At 40.1% G+C, this 19,889-nt stretch overlaps 2 long non-coding RNA genes across 3 annotated transcripts; both read left to right on the top strand.

Moving 5' to 3' along the window:
• Nucleotides 1–6,250: 6,250 nt before the first annotated feature.
• LOC120464844 (uncharacterized) lies at nucleotides 6,251–9,939 on the top strand. Of its 2 annotated transcripts, none has more exons than XR_016145588.1 (4): nucleotides 6,251–6,444; nucleotides 7,043–7,111; nucleotides 7,443–7,515; nucleotides 8,199–9,939. It is a non-coding gene; the product is annotated as an uncharacterized LOC120464844 (long non-coding RNA). The 2 variants fall into 2 exon arrangements; XR_016145587.1 differs by having other exon boundaries at nucleotides 7,432–7,515.
• Nucleotides 9,940–10,377: 438 nt separating this feature from the next.
• On the top strand, nucleotides 10,378–13,941 carry LOC148977200 (uncharacterized). The gene is made up of 2 exons (XR_016145589.1): nucleotides 10,378–10,836; nucleotides 12,145–13,941. It is a non-coding gene; the product is annotated as an uncharacterized LOC148977200 (long non-coding RNA).
• Nucleotides 13,942–19,889: the final 5,948 nt, after the last annotated feature.

Below are 19,889 nucleotides of genomic sequence, written 5' to 3'. Positions count from 1 at the left end.
CCCTCCATTGACAGTCTATGCAACTACCACTTTCAAGCCCCAGAAAGGTATAAGGTCTGGGTATAGGGTGTGTTTTAAAGCAGTGATCTCAAACTCAATGGGCTTTATGCCCAGCTGCACTACTTCCTGAACTTCAGCCAGCTCCTTGTTTCCTGTCTGCCATTATTGGCCAAATTGATTAATTCAGGTGTACCTGACCTCAGTAGTCATGGCAACAATAATCAGACACACCTGAATTAATCAATTTGGCCAATAATGGCAGACAGGAAACAAGGAGCTGGCTGAAGTTCAGGAAGTAGTGCAGCTGGGCATAAAGCCAATTCCTGGAAGGCCACATGTCTGCACAGTTTTGCTCCAAACCTAATCAAACACACCTGATCCAGATCCATTGAGCTAATCAAGGCCTTAAGGATTACTAGAAATTGCCTTACAGGTGTGAGTTGGAGCTAAACTTTGCAGAGCTGTGGCCCTCCAGGAATTGAGTTTGAGATCACTGGTATAAAGGTACATCATTATGCTGTGTTCACATGTATACACTTGAACACTTTGAATCCATTTGTGCATCGCAGGCAGGCTCATTTTTTTAGCATTGCGCAAATTGATGGCAAAGTAAAAAAAAAAAATTCAACGGGATTTTTTTATGCGCGTAACGCGGCATTGCATTGACTGATGGTAGAGATCCACTTTTGTGACACGACTGATGCCTCCCCACATTTGTACTTTGATGGGCGTTCCTTAAGTTTACCACTAAGGACATGGTTTTGACTTTTGATTTCCTTTCCGTGGCTTTGGAAGTGGTAGTTGAATAGGCTGTCAATGGAGGGACAGAAATGTCTTAGATTTCATTAAACATAACTTCGTTAAGTGTTCCGAAGATGAACAAAACTCTGCTTTGGAATAACATGTGGGTGAATAATGACAGAATTAACATTTTTGAATGAATAAAGCCTTTAATTTACTTGAAAAAATTCTTGAGTACATTCTAGTCTTAATCTAACCAAAATAGTTTCTTGTGTGACTCAAAGTCTAAGAGGATTGAACTTTTTCCACCATAAACTTGCTGTGTTTATAAAGCACAAATTGTATTAATTGTAATCGATCTGGTTTTGTGTTGTGTTGTCTAGAGAACCAGCACAGTCTCCAGGATTTTTCGAGAAAGTTGGATCTGCACAGCCGTTCCTGCTCTATGAAACTCTACTGTTAGCAACTGGACACAACTGATCTACTTGTACCCTGCGACTGATCCACTGGTATCCTATACTGTTCTTCATCTGCTGAATGTTGTTGACTCGAGCACTGCTGTACTGTTGCAGAGTCGAGGGTACTGAATCAACTTCACTGACACAGGACTTACATTCACTGACATGTTCAGGATTTGAAGTATCACAGACCATTTGACAGAAATTACTATATTGTGCATTCATTGTTCATTTTAAAGGTTAACCTATGATGTAAAGGGGCTTGTTCGTTAATAAAATAAATAGTTTGTTAAAACCACTGTTTGAATTTTGCCTTTTTTTTACTTTACAATGAACAGAATTCTATACTGTACAATTTCCAAATTTGCAAACTTCATATAAGTGATGTTGGTCATCTAAACATGAAATCTGTATGACACCTTTTATAACGAGTATAAAAAAATTACACAAAATGTGTATAAATCCTAGATGACTTTAATTTGACTAACATATGATTCAATATAAGAACTTTAAATGATTTGTATATGAATTTAAGTTGGTTTCTAATAAAACCATATACCATTGCTTGCATATATGTTTGTCATTTAAAATTCATATGATTTAATATAAGAACTTTAAATGATTTGTATATGAATATTGTGTGTTTTCTACAAGTACCATACACCATAGCATACTTTTGTCATGTACAACTCATTTAAGACTTTTACAGTATTCATATATGACGCAAAAATCCCCTATAAGTTGTATGTGTGCTATTTAGTATGAAAGGGGCCATAATCGGTATGATTTTTTACAGGACGTGTATTGGTCTTACATGAAACACATAAGGTAATTCTGGCCAATTTAAGTAAGGAAGATATATGGTTGCTGTATATGAACCATGCTGTTTTGTTTTTTTTTTTCATATGGGGGCCCCTCCGCCTACAAACATATATATATATATAGCCTATATATATATATATATATATATATATATATATATATATTAAGTATATTTTAGTTTTGTATATATATATATACAAGGCCGTAAACTTAAACTAAAATAGAAAATCACATTTTATACAAAAATGTTTAATTCTAATGTGAATAAAGTTAGCATTGATAAAAATGTTAAGGAAAACCTACATAGGCTATTGATCTAATATATGTAGCACATATATAAGGCTAATGAACAGGCTTGCGATGTCAAGATTGCAATTCTGGAATATGTGTCGGTGTGTGGTGCGGGCACGATTGAAGAGTGTACACATAAATGTACCATTTTGCAAAGTGTTTACTTACATTTGTGTACACTCGCAATAAAACATAACACTGTATTTTTGTAAAATAAATCCATTAATATGTCCCCCAAAATGGTGCTAATTTTGAAAATGAAAGTAAAATGCTCGAGACTGCACGGGCATTCATTACTGTGAACACAAGAGTGCAGTAAAGCACTATGAATGGTTTGGAATTTTTTATTTTTATTTTTTTACTTAACCATTCTGGCTTTTTTTTTTTAATCTTAAACATAATTCTTAAATTGAAAACAAAAGGAATAAACTTGGTTTAGTTCTAATATTTGTATAATTTTATATAAAAATAAATGGTCTATAATTATATTTTAGAAAGATATGAGACATTTCTTGATTCTTTATTTGACATTACTTTAATCTCTCAGCATAGCAAAACTGCTTGAGATATTCAATATCTATTCATAATTTAGCATTGCCAAAGTATTTTTATCAAGTTGAAAAAGTTTGGCATGAATAAAATAAACTACTAAAGAGGAGTGAGTAAAAATGTAAAGGCTGGTTTTGCAAAACATCCGCATTCAGACCAAAATAACCAAGTTAATTTAATTATTAAACGAATTATATAAAACTATTGTCAATGCACTACAATTAAACCGGTTATATGCCTTTATTAAAAAAATAAATAAACTTATTTAAAAAATACAAGGCTTAAATGCTGTTCAGGCATAAACTGTCAGATGTATGCGGATGACACTGTGGTCCATGTTTCCGCTAAAACATCTAGTCTGGCAGATGAACACCTGACAAAAGCATTAATTAATATTTCTAAATGGCTTGAGTCATCCCATTTATCCCTTAATGTTAAGAAGACAGTCTCTATGTGTTTCCCCATACGAAATAGGCCTTTATATATTTGAGGTTCAGATAAAAAAAGAAGTAATAGAAGTAGTTAACGAAGTCAAGTACCTTGGGATAATTCTAGATAACAATTTAAAATTTGACAATCATGTTAAGTACATATGTAAAAAGGTCAAACCAAATATAAACTGTTTTCGATTTATAAGAAGAGATCTGTCTTGTCACACTGCAAAACTCTACATGCATGCGATGATATTCTCACATCTATCATATTGCATTACATCATGGTCACAAGCATCCCCATCCAAACTAAAACCTATTTTCTCCATTTACAAACAGACAATACCCACCCAGCACCAGACGTCATTAAGACGTTGTTTTTTGGGCTAAATCAAGTCGGCCCGTCATAGCCTTCATTTAGCCCAAAAATAGACGTTGAAAATTGGGCTTTGTTTGGTCCGTCCGATTTGGTCCAAATTTAGCCCAAACATAGACGTTGAAAATTGGTCTTTGTTTGGTCCGTCTGATTTGGTCAAAATTTAGCCCGAAAATAGACGTTGAAAACTGGTCTCTATTTGGTCCGTTTGGTTTGGTCCAAATTTAGCCCAAAAGACTTTGAAAAATGTAGCCTCCTTTGTTTGGTCCGTCTGAGGGCAGCGCCAGATCATTTTTAACAGGTGCTGAAGGAATGCTATCATTGACAGGGGAGCTTCACAATTATATAAAAAGGCTACTTTTAATAAATGAGCAAAACTTAGCCACTCAATATATCATATTCAATTATTGTAATTATCACAATTCAGGTTTTAATTTAAATTAAAATAAGCACAACATTCAACATTCAATCAAATATTCTTATGTAGCCTATTAATAATAATGTAATTTCCACACAATATCTTGTTATTTCGACATAATATGTGTGCGTGCAACAAGCAAGATGTGCATTTGTAAATCCGGTGACACGCGTGCATTGATTTTTATTGCATTTTATTTTTATTATTAAACTGTTTTCTGTGTCCGCTGCAAAAGATGAAGTTGAAGATCTCCATCTCCGCAGCGAACGCGCCTTGAGAGAGAAATGCACAAAATGATTACATAATCAGAGAGTACCTATTTCTTTTCGTTTTGAATTGTTTTGTTTAAAGATATTTCCAGCTCTCTATAGATATGTCTCATGTCTTTGAGACATGCTGAGTTGTGGTAAGTTGAAAGGCATGTTTTGTGCATAGTAAAACATATCTGCAACATTTATCAAGTTCACGGATAATTGTGCGTGCATTTATTAATCGTTATGATAGGCCTAAAATCATAATAAAGGCTGTGTACAAAAAATCAGATGAGCCCAGAATATGAATGCAACGCGTTTAATTAGCCTACACATTAAGCATTTTCCTCCAAACCAGAACGCTTGGCCTGCGGACTTGAATGTATTTAAAAAATACATAGAATAGTTTATAATTGTTCCTCATGTTTCATCTGTAATCTGTGTAGGCTATATGAGGAAATATGTGCATGCCTTATGTAGGTTTTAATCAATGTTTTTGCAAAAAAAAAAACAAAAAAAAAACAATCTACAGCACGTTTACCATTTTTAAAGCTATATTATATTATTAGACTATTAGCCTACATGACTTAAAACATTGTTTTATAGTTTGACGATGGCCACAGGCCTACTATCCACTTAATAATGCATCAAGTTTCAGCTGATTGTCAAATAATTCACTCCATCTCAATGCTGCGTAACTCTGCGTGTTTTAATCAATGGGCGCACGCGCTGAACATTCGAGCCGCATTTGAACTGGAGCAGACAACGTTACCATGGAAACCGGGCGGTAGCTCAACTGACAACGATCAGCACAGCTCCATCTCTCGCTGTTGTTTTCACTACTTTCAGGTAAGTTTAGTCCCTAAAATTACACAAATAGTACATAAAAATGTTTCCGACAATTTCTTTTATGTAAAAGACTCACTTCCGTTGAATATTTGCTTGGTTAGTGTCTTAGAAAAAGTCCGTTAGCATCCCCTGCAAACATGCCCCTGCGGGGCCGACGCTGGCTTTCTGTGGGCACAGTGGGCTAGGGCCAGCCCACGCCAAACCTAAACAGGCCCAGTGCGGGTTGCCCAGACGAGGCCCACAGCTTTGGGCTCACTGCGGGCTATCAGTGAGCAGCCCACACTAGCGGGCTGCCCACATTAAGCCCATGATGGCCCACTGTGGGCCATCCCATTCGGGCCCATGAGCAGGTTTTGCACCTTTGGGCCCATGCGGGTTTAGTTTAGGTAGCCCACATTTAGATTTGCCCACATGCCCACAATGTCGTCAGTACGTCCTCTAATCATAATAACTTGGTAATTTTAATTCTCTTAAAAATTAAAAAAAAAAAAAATATATATATATAAATATATATATATATATATATATTAAGAGAATAAGAAAGCACTAATATATATATATATATATATATATATATATATATATATAGGCTATATATATATATATATATATATATATATATATATATAAAGAGAATAAGAAAGCACTAATAACTTGGTAATTTTAATTCTCTTAAAAAAATTTTTTTAAACAATTTAAAAAAAAAAAATATATATATATATATATATATATATTTAAATTGTTTAAAAATGTTTTATTTTTTTAAGATATATATAGAGAGAATAAGAAAGCACTCTTTATATAAAGATGGTAATGAAATTACGGGCCTGTTGCAGTTTCATTCCACACTTTATGTTACATATTTATATTACACGTTGCTCTTTATATTACATGTAGGCCTTTATATAATACAGATGTCATGAAATTGCTTTACAATAAAAGTAAAAGCAAAATGGTATTAAAAAGCATAATTGTCAACTGAATGGGTTATAGAACTACACAGTGAGTTTAAATAAATTATATAAAATTAATGATATTTTAAATTGTTAAATGTTATTATTCTAGATGTTTATTTAAATGCTGCGTGCCTTTTGACGTGTTCTATGGTTTCAATATGGGCGTACGTGCGCGAGTCGCATTCAAATCTGATTCAAAGACAGGAGCGCGCGCGAGCAGATGGAAACCATGGAAACGAGGAAACCCATCAACTGACAAACAGCAAACTAGCGTCTCTCACTGTTGTTTTCTCTGCTTTCAGGTAAGTCTAGTTACCAAAATCACACAAATAATACATACAAACCTTCCTGATATATGTCTTACGTGTAATTGATACACTTCTGTTGAATATTTACTTTATAGAAATAGTTTTGTGTCTTCGATAAAGTCCGTTAGCATCTGACTGAACCGTTTTCAGAAGAGCTAACGTTAAGTTGTTTACGTTACAATTGAGCTCTTGTTTTACATAAGTGTGGGTTTTTAACCACATTTTTGTGTTGATAACAGTTTTTGATAGTTTTGTTTTGCTGGTAATTTGTCAATGGGTGATTGGAAGTTAGCTAAGTTAATTTATTTAACCTTGAAAGAATTCATTGTAACGTACTTAATGACGTCATTTACAAATATTGGTAATAAGTGATTTCAGAAGGAACAGGAAAAAAACACAACAAAGGGGAATTATTGTTTAATCATGATAATTATTTCATATGCATTATTGCACAATATATTACCTTAAGATTTTTTATGTATATTCTTTAGCTATGCTCTAGCTTGCTTCCTTGTATTAAACCCTTTGTTCTATTGTAAATTCAATGTAATATTGTTGGCTCTGTGACACATTGCATGTTATTTTCTTGAAGATCATCATAGATGTCCTGCTGCACCCCCTGGGGTCCAAGACAATCTCCACGGCTATGACCTCGACTATAGTAAGCAAAACTTCATACATACTGTTTAATTGTTGTGGGTCTGTAGGATTTATGATTTTCAGTGACATTGTACTTGAGAAGCTAAATAATAGGTGGCAAATATAATGTTATAATAGTCATAGTTATAATAATTCAGGATAATAGTCATGGATATATATATATATATATATATATTATTTTTTTATTTTATTTTTTCTCTGGGTGTGTTTTTAATTATGTTGGCCAATGAGACACCATACTGTCCAACTCAAAGCTTTTTTTTTATGTATGTTTGACTGATAAATACTGAAATTCTTTTTACTTTCAAATGCTGAATTCAGGGGGTTACCAGATGAGATATCATTTGATCCTGTGATTCTTCAGGACAAGATCTTGATGCCATCCACACCCAGTACATGACGAAGGTGAGTTTCACAATAGCTATATCACCATCACAAACCAAGAGGCCAAACACAACAGGCCTTCATCCATATGAACTCACCTATACGTAGGAATAGGTTTCGAAACCCGGTATTAAACATTAAACGGGCCCTGGGGCCAAATTAAGGAAGACTGCAGTATCGATAAGCTCAGATGTTATCGGTTCTGCTGACGGTACTGAAGAAATTACACACACACTATTTATTATAGACATTATCTTGTGTCATTGTCATGTGTTTTTCAGGCTGGTTGTTTGTCATTTTGTAAGAGTAGAGAGAGGCTGTACCTCAGTGAAGACTTATTTTACATTAGATAATTCAATTTCCGTACCTGATAAGTTAGATTTTCCGAAAAAACTTCATGCACTGCTTATTTCAATTGTATTTTTCTTCTATTGAATTTATCAATACTTGTAATTTGTTATAATTTTCAATACAGATTCACTCAATAATCTCTTGAAATTTGTTTTTATATCACAATATATATAGCAGCAGATAAACAAAATATTTTATTTAAGGTTTTTAGTATTGTGCAGCTCTAATATTGAGCATTTAACCTGATTGAACCTGGAATTGTTATAATAACCTGGAATAATTTGTGATACCAGATGTATGATTATGTATGATAGATTTTGAACTGTATTTTTTTTTTTTTTTTTTTTTTGCAGGTTTTCTGGGATCCACAGTGGAAGGCATCAAGGCGTGAGATGTTGGCTGGACAGATGTACCTGTACACCACACCGACCTCTGCTTTTACATGGATGGCGGATTACGATCATGTTCTGTAAAGGTTTCATTATAGCAAAACAGAGCACCTGTGACAGTGGAATCTGTAGGTGTAACGTAGTCAGTTAAAAGTAGTCAGGTGTAAAGTAGTCACAGAGAGAACTTTTTTTTTTTTTAAGTTTCAAACTTTTTTCTCTTTCACAAAAAACACTGCAGTTACAGCTTTTCAAATTCTTCATTGGAGGTGTACAAATAATTTTCTTTTTTTCAAATCACAAAAAGGGCTGTGCAAAAATTAATTGCAATTAATCGCATCCAAAATAAAAGTCTGTGTTTACATAATATATTTGTGTGTGCTGTATATAATTATTTTGTATATATAAATACCTATGCATGCATGTATATATTTAAGAATTATTTGCACTTAAATTCTGTATATATATATATATATATATATATATATATATGAATACATAATCTATATTATATAAATATAAATATTTTATATATGAATAACACATTTTCTTAAATATATACATGCATGTGTGTGTATTTATATATACAATATAGGGCTGTGTAATGATTAATTGCATCAAAAATAAAAGTTTGTGTTTACATGATATATGTCTGTATAATTATTTTGTATATATAAATACACACATATGCATGTATATATTTAAGAAAAATGTGTTATTGATATATCAAAGATTTATATTTATGTATAAGATTAATTTTGTATAAACATATATACAGTACAAACATGCAAATATGTCTTAAATATATACATGCATGTGTGTGTATTTATATATACAAAATAATTATACACACTACACAAACGTATATAATTTATGTGAACACAAACTTTTATTTTGAATGCGATTAATCGCGATTAATCGTTTCACAGCCCTAATACAAAATAATTATATACAGCACACACAAATATATTATGTAAACACAGACTTTTATTTTGAATGCGATTAATCGCAATTAACTTTTGCACATCCCTGTAAGAAATGTATGCTGACATTTAAGGCACGGCCACACGGGGTTTGAGCATATGTGACTGTGAATGAAAAGTGAAGTGTGACCACATGAGAATAGCCAAACAGTATAGATGATTCACAAAATTATACACCAAGAAATGTGCATAATTGGCCAAAATGTTACTGTTTATCAACAAAAATATGACCCTATGAGTTTGGTAATTTTTAGAATAGGATTTGTGCACCTGCAATGAAGAATTTAACTGATGTTTTGTGTAACTGATGTGTTGTGTTTGTGAGAGAGAGAAAGCAAAGAAAAAGAGGTTTGCAACTCATAAAACATTTTCTCGAAGACTAAAAATCTACAAATTGCACTGTTATAGGGACTCTGTTTAGCTTCAATATTACTAGATATAATACAGTGTCAATCTTATTAACTACTATTTATTTTGTATAAAATCATATACAGTATACAGGTAAAAAATTTGAAAACATTTTGGAAGAAGTCTATTCTGCTTATTAAGCTTGCATTTATTTAAAAAAAAACAGTAATATTGTGAAATTTTATCATAATGTAAAACAGCTGTTTTCTATGTTTCTGTTTTTTATGTGAATTTATAATAGTGTAATTATATTATATATAATAACCTGAATTTAATGTTTTATGTTTTGTAATTAATAAATACATTGATTTGAAATCCCTTTGACTTCTGTACATTTGTGAAAATACAGAAATTAGTTATGTGGTGACTGCATTCAGATGTATAGAATAATTGTTTTTCCCAAAGACTTATAGTTATATTAGCCAAAAAGTATTTATAGTGAAACAGATTAATTGTGAACTATATCTATTGTTGTAGATGCCCTGTGTGTGCGGTGCGGGCCCTGTGTGGGCTTAGTGAGGGCTTCCTTGCGGCTAAGTGAGGGCTGCCCATGCAGGGCCAACGTTTTGTGGGCCCAGTGTGCGGGCCCTGTGTGGGTTTAGTGAGGGCTAAGTGAGGGCTGCCCATGCAGGCCCAACGTTTTGCCAATGAGCAAATTCTCATGGGCCCTGCGCTAGCAGCCTGCAGGGGGCCCTTAGGCTAGCCCTAAGTGGGCCCGGACAGGGCCAGTGCAGGCTTGTTTGCAGGGTCTCAACTGTTAGGCTAACTATAGGTAAGTTAGGTTAACTATAACGTTAGACTTGAGCAGTAAGTTTGGGCTTTTAATCGTATCTTACTGTATGTGTAGATTAGATATTTATTTTGATAGTTTTGTAAAGGTTTTGTTGGCAATTGGTCAATGGATGAATGGAATTAAGCTAGCTAATCGTCAAAACAGTGTTATTAATACAGTTTATTGATGACGTATTCTTTGTACAGGTAATGAACACACAGAACAAATTATTTATAACGTAATAATATTGGTGTCTTTCTCTTTTCAGTATTGTTAGCTCCAACCCCAATTATTTATAATGTAACTTAATAATATCAGTTGTCTTCTTTCTCTTTTCAGTATTGTTAGCTCCAACCCCAATTAATCAGACCTGAGCAGCTGACTAAACATCACCAGAAACTCTGCAGAACACTGGCCCTGGTCTGGTCTGGATGCCACTGTTGTAAGTCATCAATCTAGCAGTCATCCTGCATCTCTGATGTGTCATGTTCAGAACAAAGTTTTCCTCTAACCTAGTCCAGCACACCTGAACAAGCTAATCAAGGTGTTAAACTCTGGGTGCTTATCACTCAGGTCCCTAGCTCAGTAGTCAGTGGTTAAAGGGATTGTTCATTTTTTAAATACATTTTTGGTATGTTTTAGCTTATCTCGAGGGCATCCAAGATGTAGCCTAGGTGTCTTTGTTTCCACAGTATTTTCAATTTCGATTTTTTTAGGTCAAACCGTTCTTGTCGGTCAGGCATATAATGCAGGTCTCTGGTCACCACCTCAAAGAGCATGCACAGAGAAGTCCAAATTAAACATGATTTAATGACTCGTAAATTAAGTACACATTGATGGCTTAAAGACACGAAACGAGCGGTTTGTGTGAGAAAATGAACAGTATTTATATCGTTTTTATCTGTAACCACAGCCACGTCCAAGTGATCTGAGGGCGTGGGCTCTTCGGTCTGCGAAAGTGTCGGGAAAGTGCCGGAAGTGATCTCTCTCGCACGTGTACGTCACTCATTGTTTACACAGAACAGAGATTGTAGGTAAGACGGCTAATTGAAATGGTACTTATTCAACGTTGTCTGTTGATATATCGAAATCGTCTTCCATTGCGATTTCCTCTATATCTAAATAGATCTTCACAGTGAAAGGTAACACTTCCGAAATCTCTGTGTAAACAATTAGAGATCACTTTCGGCGCTTTCCGGCGCTTGCGCAGACCGAAGAGCCTGCGCCTTCACATCACTTGGACGTGGCTGTGGTTACAAGAGGTAAAAATGATATAAATACTGTTCGTTTTCTCACAATCTGCTCGTTTCGTGTCTTAGGCCATCAATGTGTACATATACGAGTCATTAAATCATGTTTAATTTGGACTTCTCTGTGCATGCTCTATTAGGTGGTGACCATAGACCTGCAACTAAAAATGACCTAAAAATATAAAAATTGAAACTACTGCGGAAACAAAGACACCTACATCTTGGATGCACTTGAGGTAGGCTAAAACATACCAAAAATTAATTTCAAAGTGAACTACCCTGATTACTAGAACTAGATGATTTTAAAACAAAAACCAATATTATATTTCAGCATAAACATGTAATGTCTGATCAAGCAAACATTTACAATTTATCTGTGACTGAAATCTTGCACGTATATGTATAGGAAAAACTCAAGTGTATACTTTACGTTTCGGACAGCCATTGTTTTTTTTGTTTTTTTAAATGTACATTTTGGTTATTGTTTTCTTTCTCACCAGGCTAAAGCATTTCAAGTAAAAACTTAAGTCGTGGCTTAATAATCCGGGGTTGGGATGGTGGAAGGAGCAGAAGAACCAGAAGATCGGAGATCAGGAAGATATCTGTTGGTGCCTCTGAGGGAACTGATTTAATGTGTAGAATTTAACCAAAAATGTTCGTCACTCACCTTCATGTCGTTGCAAACCTGTAAGACTTTCGTTCATCTTTGAAAGATATTTTTAATGAAATCTGAGAGGTTTCTGTCCCTCAATTTCACAGTTTATGCAACTACCACTTTCAAGCTTCAGAAACGTAAGACATTATAAAAATAATCAATAGAGGGTTTGCACCCACGTCACGATTTGGCCAGTTACCCGGATGCGCGGCTATATTCGAGATACTCGGATGTAAACAACAGCATTGATTGCACTGTTTATGTACTACTGAACACATTGTTACACTAATTTATGATGTCTTAACTACGAAAAAAACACATGGAAGCTGCAAAATCATATAGGCTAGACTTAGTAAGCAGGAAAGAGCGTGGATTTTTGACGAACTAAAGTTAATATCTGGTAAAGATCTGAACGAGCTAGTTTCTCTAGCCCTTACTGCTATTCATCCTTCTATTTCTTATCCCACATAGGCTACGTTCAGATTGTCAGTCCAAAAAAAGCACATGAAATCCGTTTCAAGCTACATCCATATGTCCACAATCCTATTAAATCACATATCTGGAAATCTGCTTCAGTCCGAACGCTCTGATCAGATTTCGCGTGGTATGTGACTTTCTCACGCCACGCAAATTTTAAAGTCAGACATTGTAATAGGGAACATGCTAAAAGTCGCTGCCGAAACAAGGCTGTGTTGTTGCAAAGTGCCGGACAAGCGCTTTATATTTGAAACCGGCGCAGATACGAGCACGGAAAAAAGCTGTGCACACCAGCCTCCTCTAGTTCTGCAGCTCAAAACACCAGTCCAGCACGGCGGCTACACATTTCCATGTTGTAAAATTTAAATAAGACAACATCTCTATTGCAAATGCAAACCCCTCCATCAACGCAATGTCATTGCCATATTTCCAAAGAGCTGCATGAACACACGACTCGGATCTGAACAGTTGCGATACATAGTGTAGACATCATTTTAGATCAGATCCCAATCGGATACAAAGATACATCAGATTTGGACTGACCGTGTGAATGTAGCCATAGTTAACTACTTTACTTTAACATTTTAGCCATAGTCAACGCTTCATTTACACATGTGGCTGATGCTTTGCCTCTCAACTACAAACACCTTCATCACAAACACTTTCTTTCATCCATTTTTTGCACTCTTCTCTTTAACTTTAGGCAGTCTATAGAACTTGAAATGTTTTTTTTCCCGGTGTGACCTATTAGTACAGACCAAAACACGACCATTTTTCAGCAGCAATAATCAGCCAAATATGCAAGTCTGTTCAGTTCAGTGGCATTGTATACGTTCAGTGCCTCCAAAATGACCGACTTCCGGATTGATGACGTGTAGTGAAAACACTCTATTAAAATCGTACGGATTAATTAATGAACCACTTGTTTTAAAATCATCCCGTTCTACTGACATTTGTTATGACATCCGTTTCAAACATTACAATGCTCATGATAACTTTCTCTCCAATGGTTTAACCTCAACATTATGAAGCGATGTGAATGCTGAACACGTGTTCACAGAGCACCACGATTCATCAGTGTTGTGTTGGCGTGAGAGTCAGTCATCTCATGGTGCAACCTGTATCGGCGATACATAATTTTGTTTTGTTTTTTGCACACACAAGGCATCTGTTAAAAATATATTCAAAAGTCTTATGGGTTTGGAGCGACATGAGAGTAAGTAATTAATGACAATTACATTTTTGTGTAAACTATACCTTTAATGTTTTCTAATGTGGTTATAATTAGTCTGTTTTATAAACATTTTCAATGTTTTAAAGATTTATTGTTTTGATGTTTATCAATAAATGATAAAATGATGTTTATACAGAAAAGATGGATTCATTTGATCAAGTCACAGTTAAAGTCTTTTAAATTGTTTTTGAAAAATTGTTTCAAATAAATGCTGCTCTTTTGAAAGTTATTTTCAAAGAATACTGAAAGCTGAATCATTTTCCAAAAAAAAACATGAAGCAGTACTACTGATAATAATCATAAATGTTTCTTGAGAATCAAATCACCATATTAGAATGATTTCTGAATGATCTTGTGGCACTGAAGACTGAAGTAATGATGCTGAAAATTCAGCTTGGCCATCACAGGAATAAATGACACTTTATTATATATTTATATGTATATTTATTTATAAATTTATAGAGAAGTTATTTTTATTGTGGTAATATTTCACAATATTGCAGTGTTTAGGCTATATTTGATCAAATGTGGGCTTGATGTGTGATCAGGGAAGTTTTTACTTGAAAGATGTATTTTATGTGTCAATAAATGTTTTGATAAACTTTTGTGAATTGTCTTATTTTGACAGTAATTAGGAATATTAAATATAATCATGAATCCATGAAAATTATGCCTAAAAAAAGACGTCTTTTCAACTTTCACTTTACAACCTAATTTAAACGTGAATGGGACGTCCTTTTATAGACTACAACTACCAGAAAAAGACGTCTTTTCAACGACCCGAAAAAGACGTCTTTTCAACGACCTGAAAAAGACGGCTTTTCACCTTTCACTTTTCAACCAAATTTTAACGTAGTTTAGACGTCTAGCAATGTCGTCTTTTCAACGTCTTTTCAACGAGTTTTTGCTGGGTGGGTAAAAATTATGGACCGGAAACCTATGAAGTGGCATCATTGTGATGTTTTAACAACGCATCAGCTTATGGGCTTTGACAGTTTTATTGATTTTAATTATATCAAATTGGTCTATAAATGTTTAAATAATCATGTTTCACCAATGTTCTCTGAATTAGTAAGCAGACGGCAAAGTTCTCAGAGGGCGAACACAAGGGCCACTGTCAGAGGTGACTGTCTAGTTCCAAAGTGTAAGACCTCTTTTGGTCAGTCTGCTTTCTCTGTGAAGGGGCCAAAACGTCTCTCGGTTACGGATGTAACCCTCGTTCCCTGAGTAGGGAACGGAGACGTTACGTCAGAAGTGACGGAGATTGGGGGGTTTCGCATAGAAAGCCAATCCTCTTCGAGTATTTAAAAACGAGCCAATGGCATGCAATGCCTTGGGGCTGCGGAAATTTGCATAGCGTACTCCGCCCTACTCCGTGAGTATAAAAGGAGGAAGTGAACGCAACCGCAGTATGTCTTCGCTGAGGAGCCAAGACTGAACTCGGCGTCTACCCAGCGATACAGCAGAAGTGGCAGGGAGACGTAACGTCTCCGTTCCCTACTCAGGGAACGAGGGTTACATCCGTAACCGAGACGTTACCTTTCGTAGTCACTTCGAGTTACGTCAGAAGTGACGGAGATTGGGGGTCTGTGCCATCACGCCATCTTCAAGCTGTCTACCAGTGCCCTGCAAAAGTCTGGACCCCTGAGCCTTACCTCTTTTTTTTTTTTTTTTTTTTTTTTTTTTTCAGGGATCCCACTTTGACACAGGATTACCAAGGTACACTGGGAAACATATCCCGGGAGGGACATTCTACCAGATGCCTACCGAAGGGAGGACTTACAAATACGCATATGGCCGCATAGGAACGCATATGGAATCACTGGAGTACCAACCGCAGGTGGCAACTAAATTTTTAACTCCAGGGGTGGCAGATGGCTTGCCAAGGGAAGACACATGCTTAGAGAGGCTTACAGAAGATAATACACATGAGACGGTTACCGTGGGGAACCGTGCACATGGAGGCACCTAGCCAGCATCCAGAGCAACAGCAGTGGTGCCCGCATCGTCGGTGCTGGAGGACTCAAGGCTTCAATGGAAGAACTGAGGAGATATCGCACTTATCCAGTCCGGGGAGTGGAATGGCGAGCAAGCGAAGACACCTAAGCGGGTCCAGTACTGGCGGAAGCGAGTATGTGAGAGGACACCGGCTCAATTCGCAGATTATAGAATCTGGCGAAGGTGTTGGGTGTCGCCCAGCCTGCAGCTCTGCAGATGTCTGTTAGCGAGGCGCCGTGCGCTAGAGCCCAAGAGGAGGCCACACTCCGAGTGGAATGGGCCGTCACACCAAGGGGGCACGGACGGCCTTGCTGCTGGTAAGACAAAGCAATGGCCGTTGCTTTGAGAGAGCCCTTCCCTTCTGGCTCCCCCCATGACAGACAAAGAGCTGGTCTGAGGTCCTGAAACCCCGCGTTCTGTCGACGTAGGCCCGGAGGGCACGTACCGGACAGAGCAGTGCCAAGGCTGGGTCTGCCTCCTCCAGGGGCAGCGCTTGCAGGTTCACCACCTGGTCCCGGAAGGGAGTGGTGGGAACCTTGGGCACATATCCAGGCCGGGGTCTCAGGATCACGTGAGAGTAAGCCGGCCCGAACTCCAAGCACGCTTCGTCAACGGAGAATGCGTGCAGGTCCCCCACCCTCTTGATGGAGGCCAATGCAACCAGGAGTGCTGTCTTCATGGACAGAAACTTTAACTCTACTGACTGCAAAGGCTCAAAGGGATGCCTCTGCAGAGCACTGAGAACTACCGAGATGTCCCAAGAGGGTACGAGGGGAGGACGAGGCAGATGTAGCCTCCTCGCTCCCCTCAGGAACCTGATGACCAGGTCGTGCTTCCCTAAGGACTTACCTTCTACTGCTTCATGAGAAGCGGCAATGGCCGCGACGTAAACCTCAAGGGTGGAGGGCGACAGCCTGCGCTCCAACCCTTCTTGCAGGAAGGAAAGCACGACCCCGATCGAACATCTCCGGGGGTCTTCTCCGCGAGAAGAGCACCAGTTGACGAAGAGGTTCCACTTCAACGCATAAAGGTGTCTCGTGGACGACGCTCTAGCGGAAGTGATGGTTGCCGCCACCGCAGGTGGCAGCGAATTCAAACCTGCCTCGTCCCGTCCAGGAGCCACACGTGCACCCTCCAAAGATCGGGACGAGGGTGCCACAGAGTGCCCCGTCTCTGAGTGAGTAGATCTCGTTTCAGAGGAATAGGCCAAGGAGGTGCTGTCGCGAGGAGCATGAGTTCGGAGAACCACGTCTTGGTGGGCCAATAGGGGGCTACCAGCAAGACCTGCTCCTCGTCCTCCTTGATCTTGCACAACACCCGTGCAAGAAGGCTCACTGGGGGAAACGCATACTTGCGTGGGCCCCGCGGCCAGCTGTGCGCCAGTGCATCTGAGCCGAGCGTACCCTCGGTCAGGGAATAAAACTGGGCGCAGTGGGATGAGTCCCGGGAGGCGAACAGATCTATCTGTGCCTCCCCGAACTGGTCCCAAATCAGCTGGACCGTCTGGGGATGGAGTCGCCATTCGCCGGAGATAGGGCGGACCCGTGACAGCTCGTCGGCTGCCAGGTTCCGGTCTCCTGGAATGTATACTGCACGAAGGGACCTCAGGTGCTTCTGACTCCATAACAAGAGGTGGCGGGCGAGCTGCGACAACCGGCGTGAGCGTAGACCCCCCTGGTGGTTGATATATGCTACTGCCGTGGTGTTGTCTGAGCGGACAAGCACATGTTGACCCCTGAGCAACGCTCAAAAGCGGTGCAGGGCCAGGCGTACTGCCAGCAGCTCGAGGCAATTGATGTGCATGAGGCGCTGGGGTCCTGTCCAGGAACCCGCGGCTGCATGCCCATTGCACATGGCACCCCAACCCGTGGTAGATGCATCCGTGGAGACAACGAGATGCCTGGAAACCTGCTGAATAGGGACGCCGGTCCGTAAAAAACTGAGGTTCAACCACGGGAAGAAAGTTCGGCGGCACGCTGGAGTCACTGGAACTCGGAGCGAGCCGCGATGCCATGCCCACCTCGGGACTCGATCGCGAAGCCACAGCTGAAGCGGTCTCATATGAAGCAACCCGAGCGGCGTTGCCGCCGCCGCGGATGCCATATGCCCCAGGAGCCTTTGAAATAGTTTCAGTGGAACCGCACTCTTGCCCTCGAATTGTCGAAGACAAGTCAGCAGTGAGTGCGCGCGCTCGCTCGTGAGCTGCGCGGACATGGCGACCGAGTCTATCTCCATGCCGAGAAAAGAGATCCTCTGCACGGGGCAAAGTTTGCTCTTTTCCCGGTTGACCCGAAGGCCCAGACGGGCTAGGTGCCGGAGCACCAGGTCTCTGTGTTCGCAAACCTGTTCTCGAGAGTGAGCCAGTATCAGCCAGTCGTCGAGATAGTTCAGTATGCGAACCCCGTGTTCGCGAAGGGGAACAAGGGCTGCCTCGACGATCTTCGTGAAGACGCGAGGGGACAGAGCTAACCCGAATGGGAGAACCGTGTACTGATATGCCTGGCCCTCGAAAGCAAACCGAAGAAACGGTCTGTGTCGAGGCAAAATGGAGACATGAAAGTACGCGTCCTTCAGGTCGATCGCTGCAAACCAATCCTAAGGCCGAACGCATTCGAAAATGCGTTTGGCTGTGAGCATCTTGAACGGTAATCGATGGAGAGAACGGTTCAAAATGCGCAGGTCCAGGATCGGTCGTAACCCACCGGTCTTCTTGGGGACAATGAAGTAGGGGCTGTAAAACCCGGACCTCATCTCGGCTGGAGGGACCGTCTCGATTGCACCCTTCGCCAGCAGGGTCGCAATCTCCGCTCTCATGACCGGGGCATTGCCACCGACCATCGTGGAGCGAATTCCCCTGAAACAGGGAGGAGACCGTGCAAACTGAATCGCATAGATCGTTCTGATGACCCAGCGGGACAACCCGGGAAGCTCTAGCCAAGCTTCCAGGAAGTGTACCAGCGGGGTCATCCGAACCACAGACGTCCCCCCGGAGGGGCAGCGAGGCGGGTCGACCGGCATGCGCGCAGGAGTTACCCCGCCCGGATGCACCGTCGAAGCCCGCTCCCCCACAGAAGAGACCAGGGAAGGCAGAGCGTTCCACGGGGGTCTGTTCTGCCGGGGGTCTGGCGACAGAGGGGGAAGGGAGTGGCGTAGTCGAGGGACGACACATGCTCCCTTCCGCACCCTCAGAGACAGAGAGGAATGAGTGGGCTGACGCACTGGGACGTCGAGCCCACCCATGCCGGTCTGTGTGCTCAGTGATGATGTCAAGTCTTTCTTTAACCAACTCAGGGTGCTGCCCACCCGTGGGTGAGCAGCGGGGAGCTGAGAACAAAAGATTCTCCCCCGGCCCTCCACCGGGGGAAGGAGGGGGCCTGCTACCGCCTCCTGGGAAAAACTCGACTTCATCACTGAGCAGCCCGTCTCAGGGACGTCGCTTTGCCTGGCGTTTAGCGGGGCGTGCGGCCTGGGGGGGCTGTGACGCCTGCCTGCGGCCTCCTCCACGCCGCGGCCCGGATGAAGGCTGCTGCTGGGGCTGCGTGGGAGGGAGGGGAGCCGCAGGGGGACGTCCTCGGCGGCGAGCAGAGGGGGGCATCTGTACCGACGGCTGGGTGGAGGCAGCAGCTGGCCGTCTGGGCAGAATATATTTAATCGCCTCTGTCTGCTTCTGGGCAGTCGAGAACTGCTGGGCAAAGTCCTCGACCGCACCGCCGAAAAGGCCAACCAGGGAGAGTGGGGCGTTGAGCAGACGAGTCCGCTCGGCGTCCCGAGTGTCTGCCAGGTTGAGCCAGAGATGACGCTCCTGGACCACACTGGTGGCCATCACCTGACCAACGGAGCGAGCGGCCACCTTCGTCGCCCGGAGAGCAAGGTCAGTGGCG

This window comes from Pimephales promelas, chromosome 11, assembly GCF_988280905.1.
Source record: "Pimephales promelas chromosome 11, fPimPro1.hap1.1, whole genome shotgun sequence".
Taxonomy (NCBI): Eukaryota; Metazoa; Chordata; class Actinopteri; order Cypriniformes; family Leuciscidae; genus Pimephales; species Pimephales promelas.
This window is presented reverse-complemented; position numbering and strand designations above follow the sequence as displayed.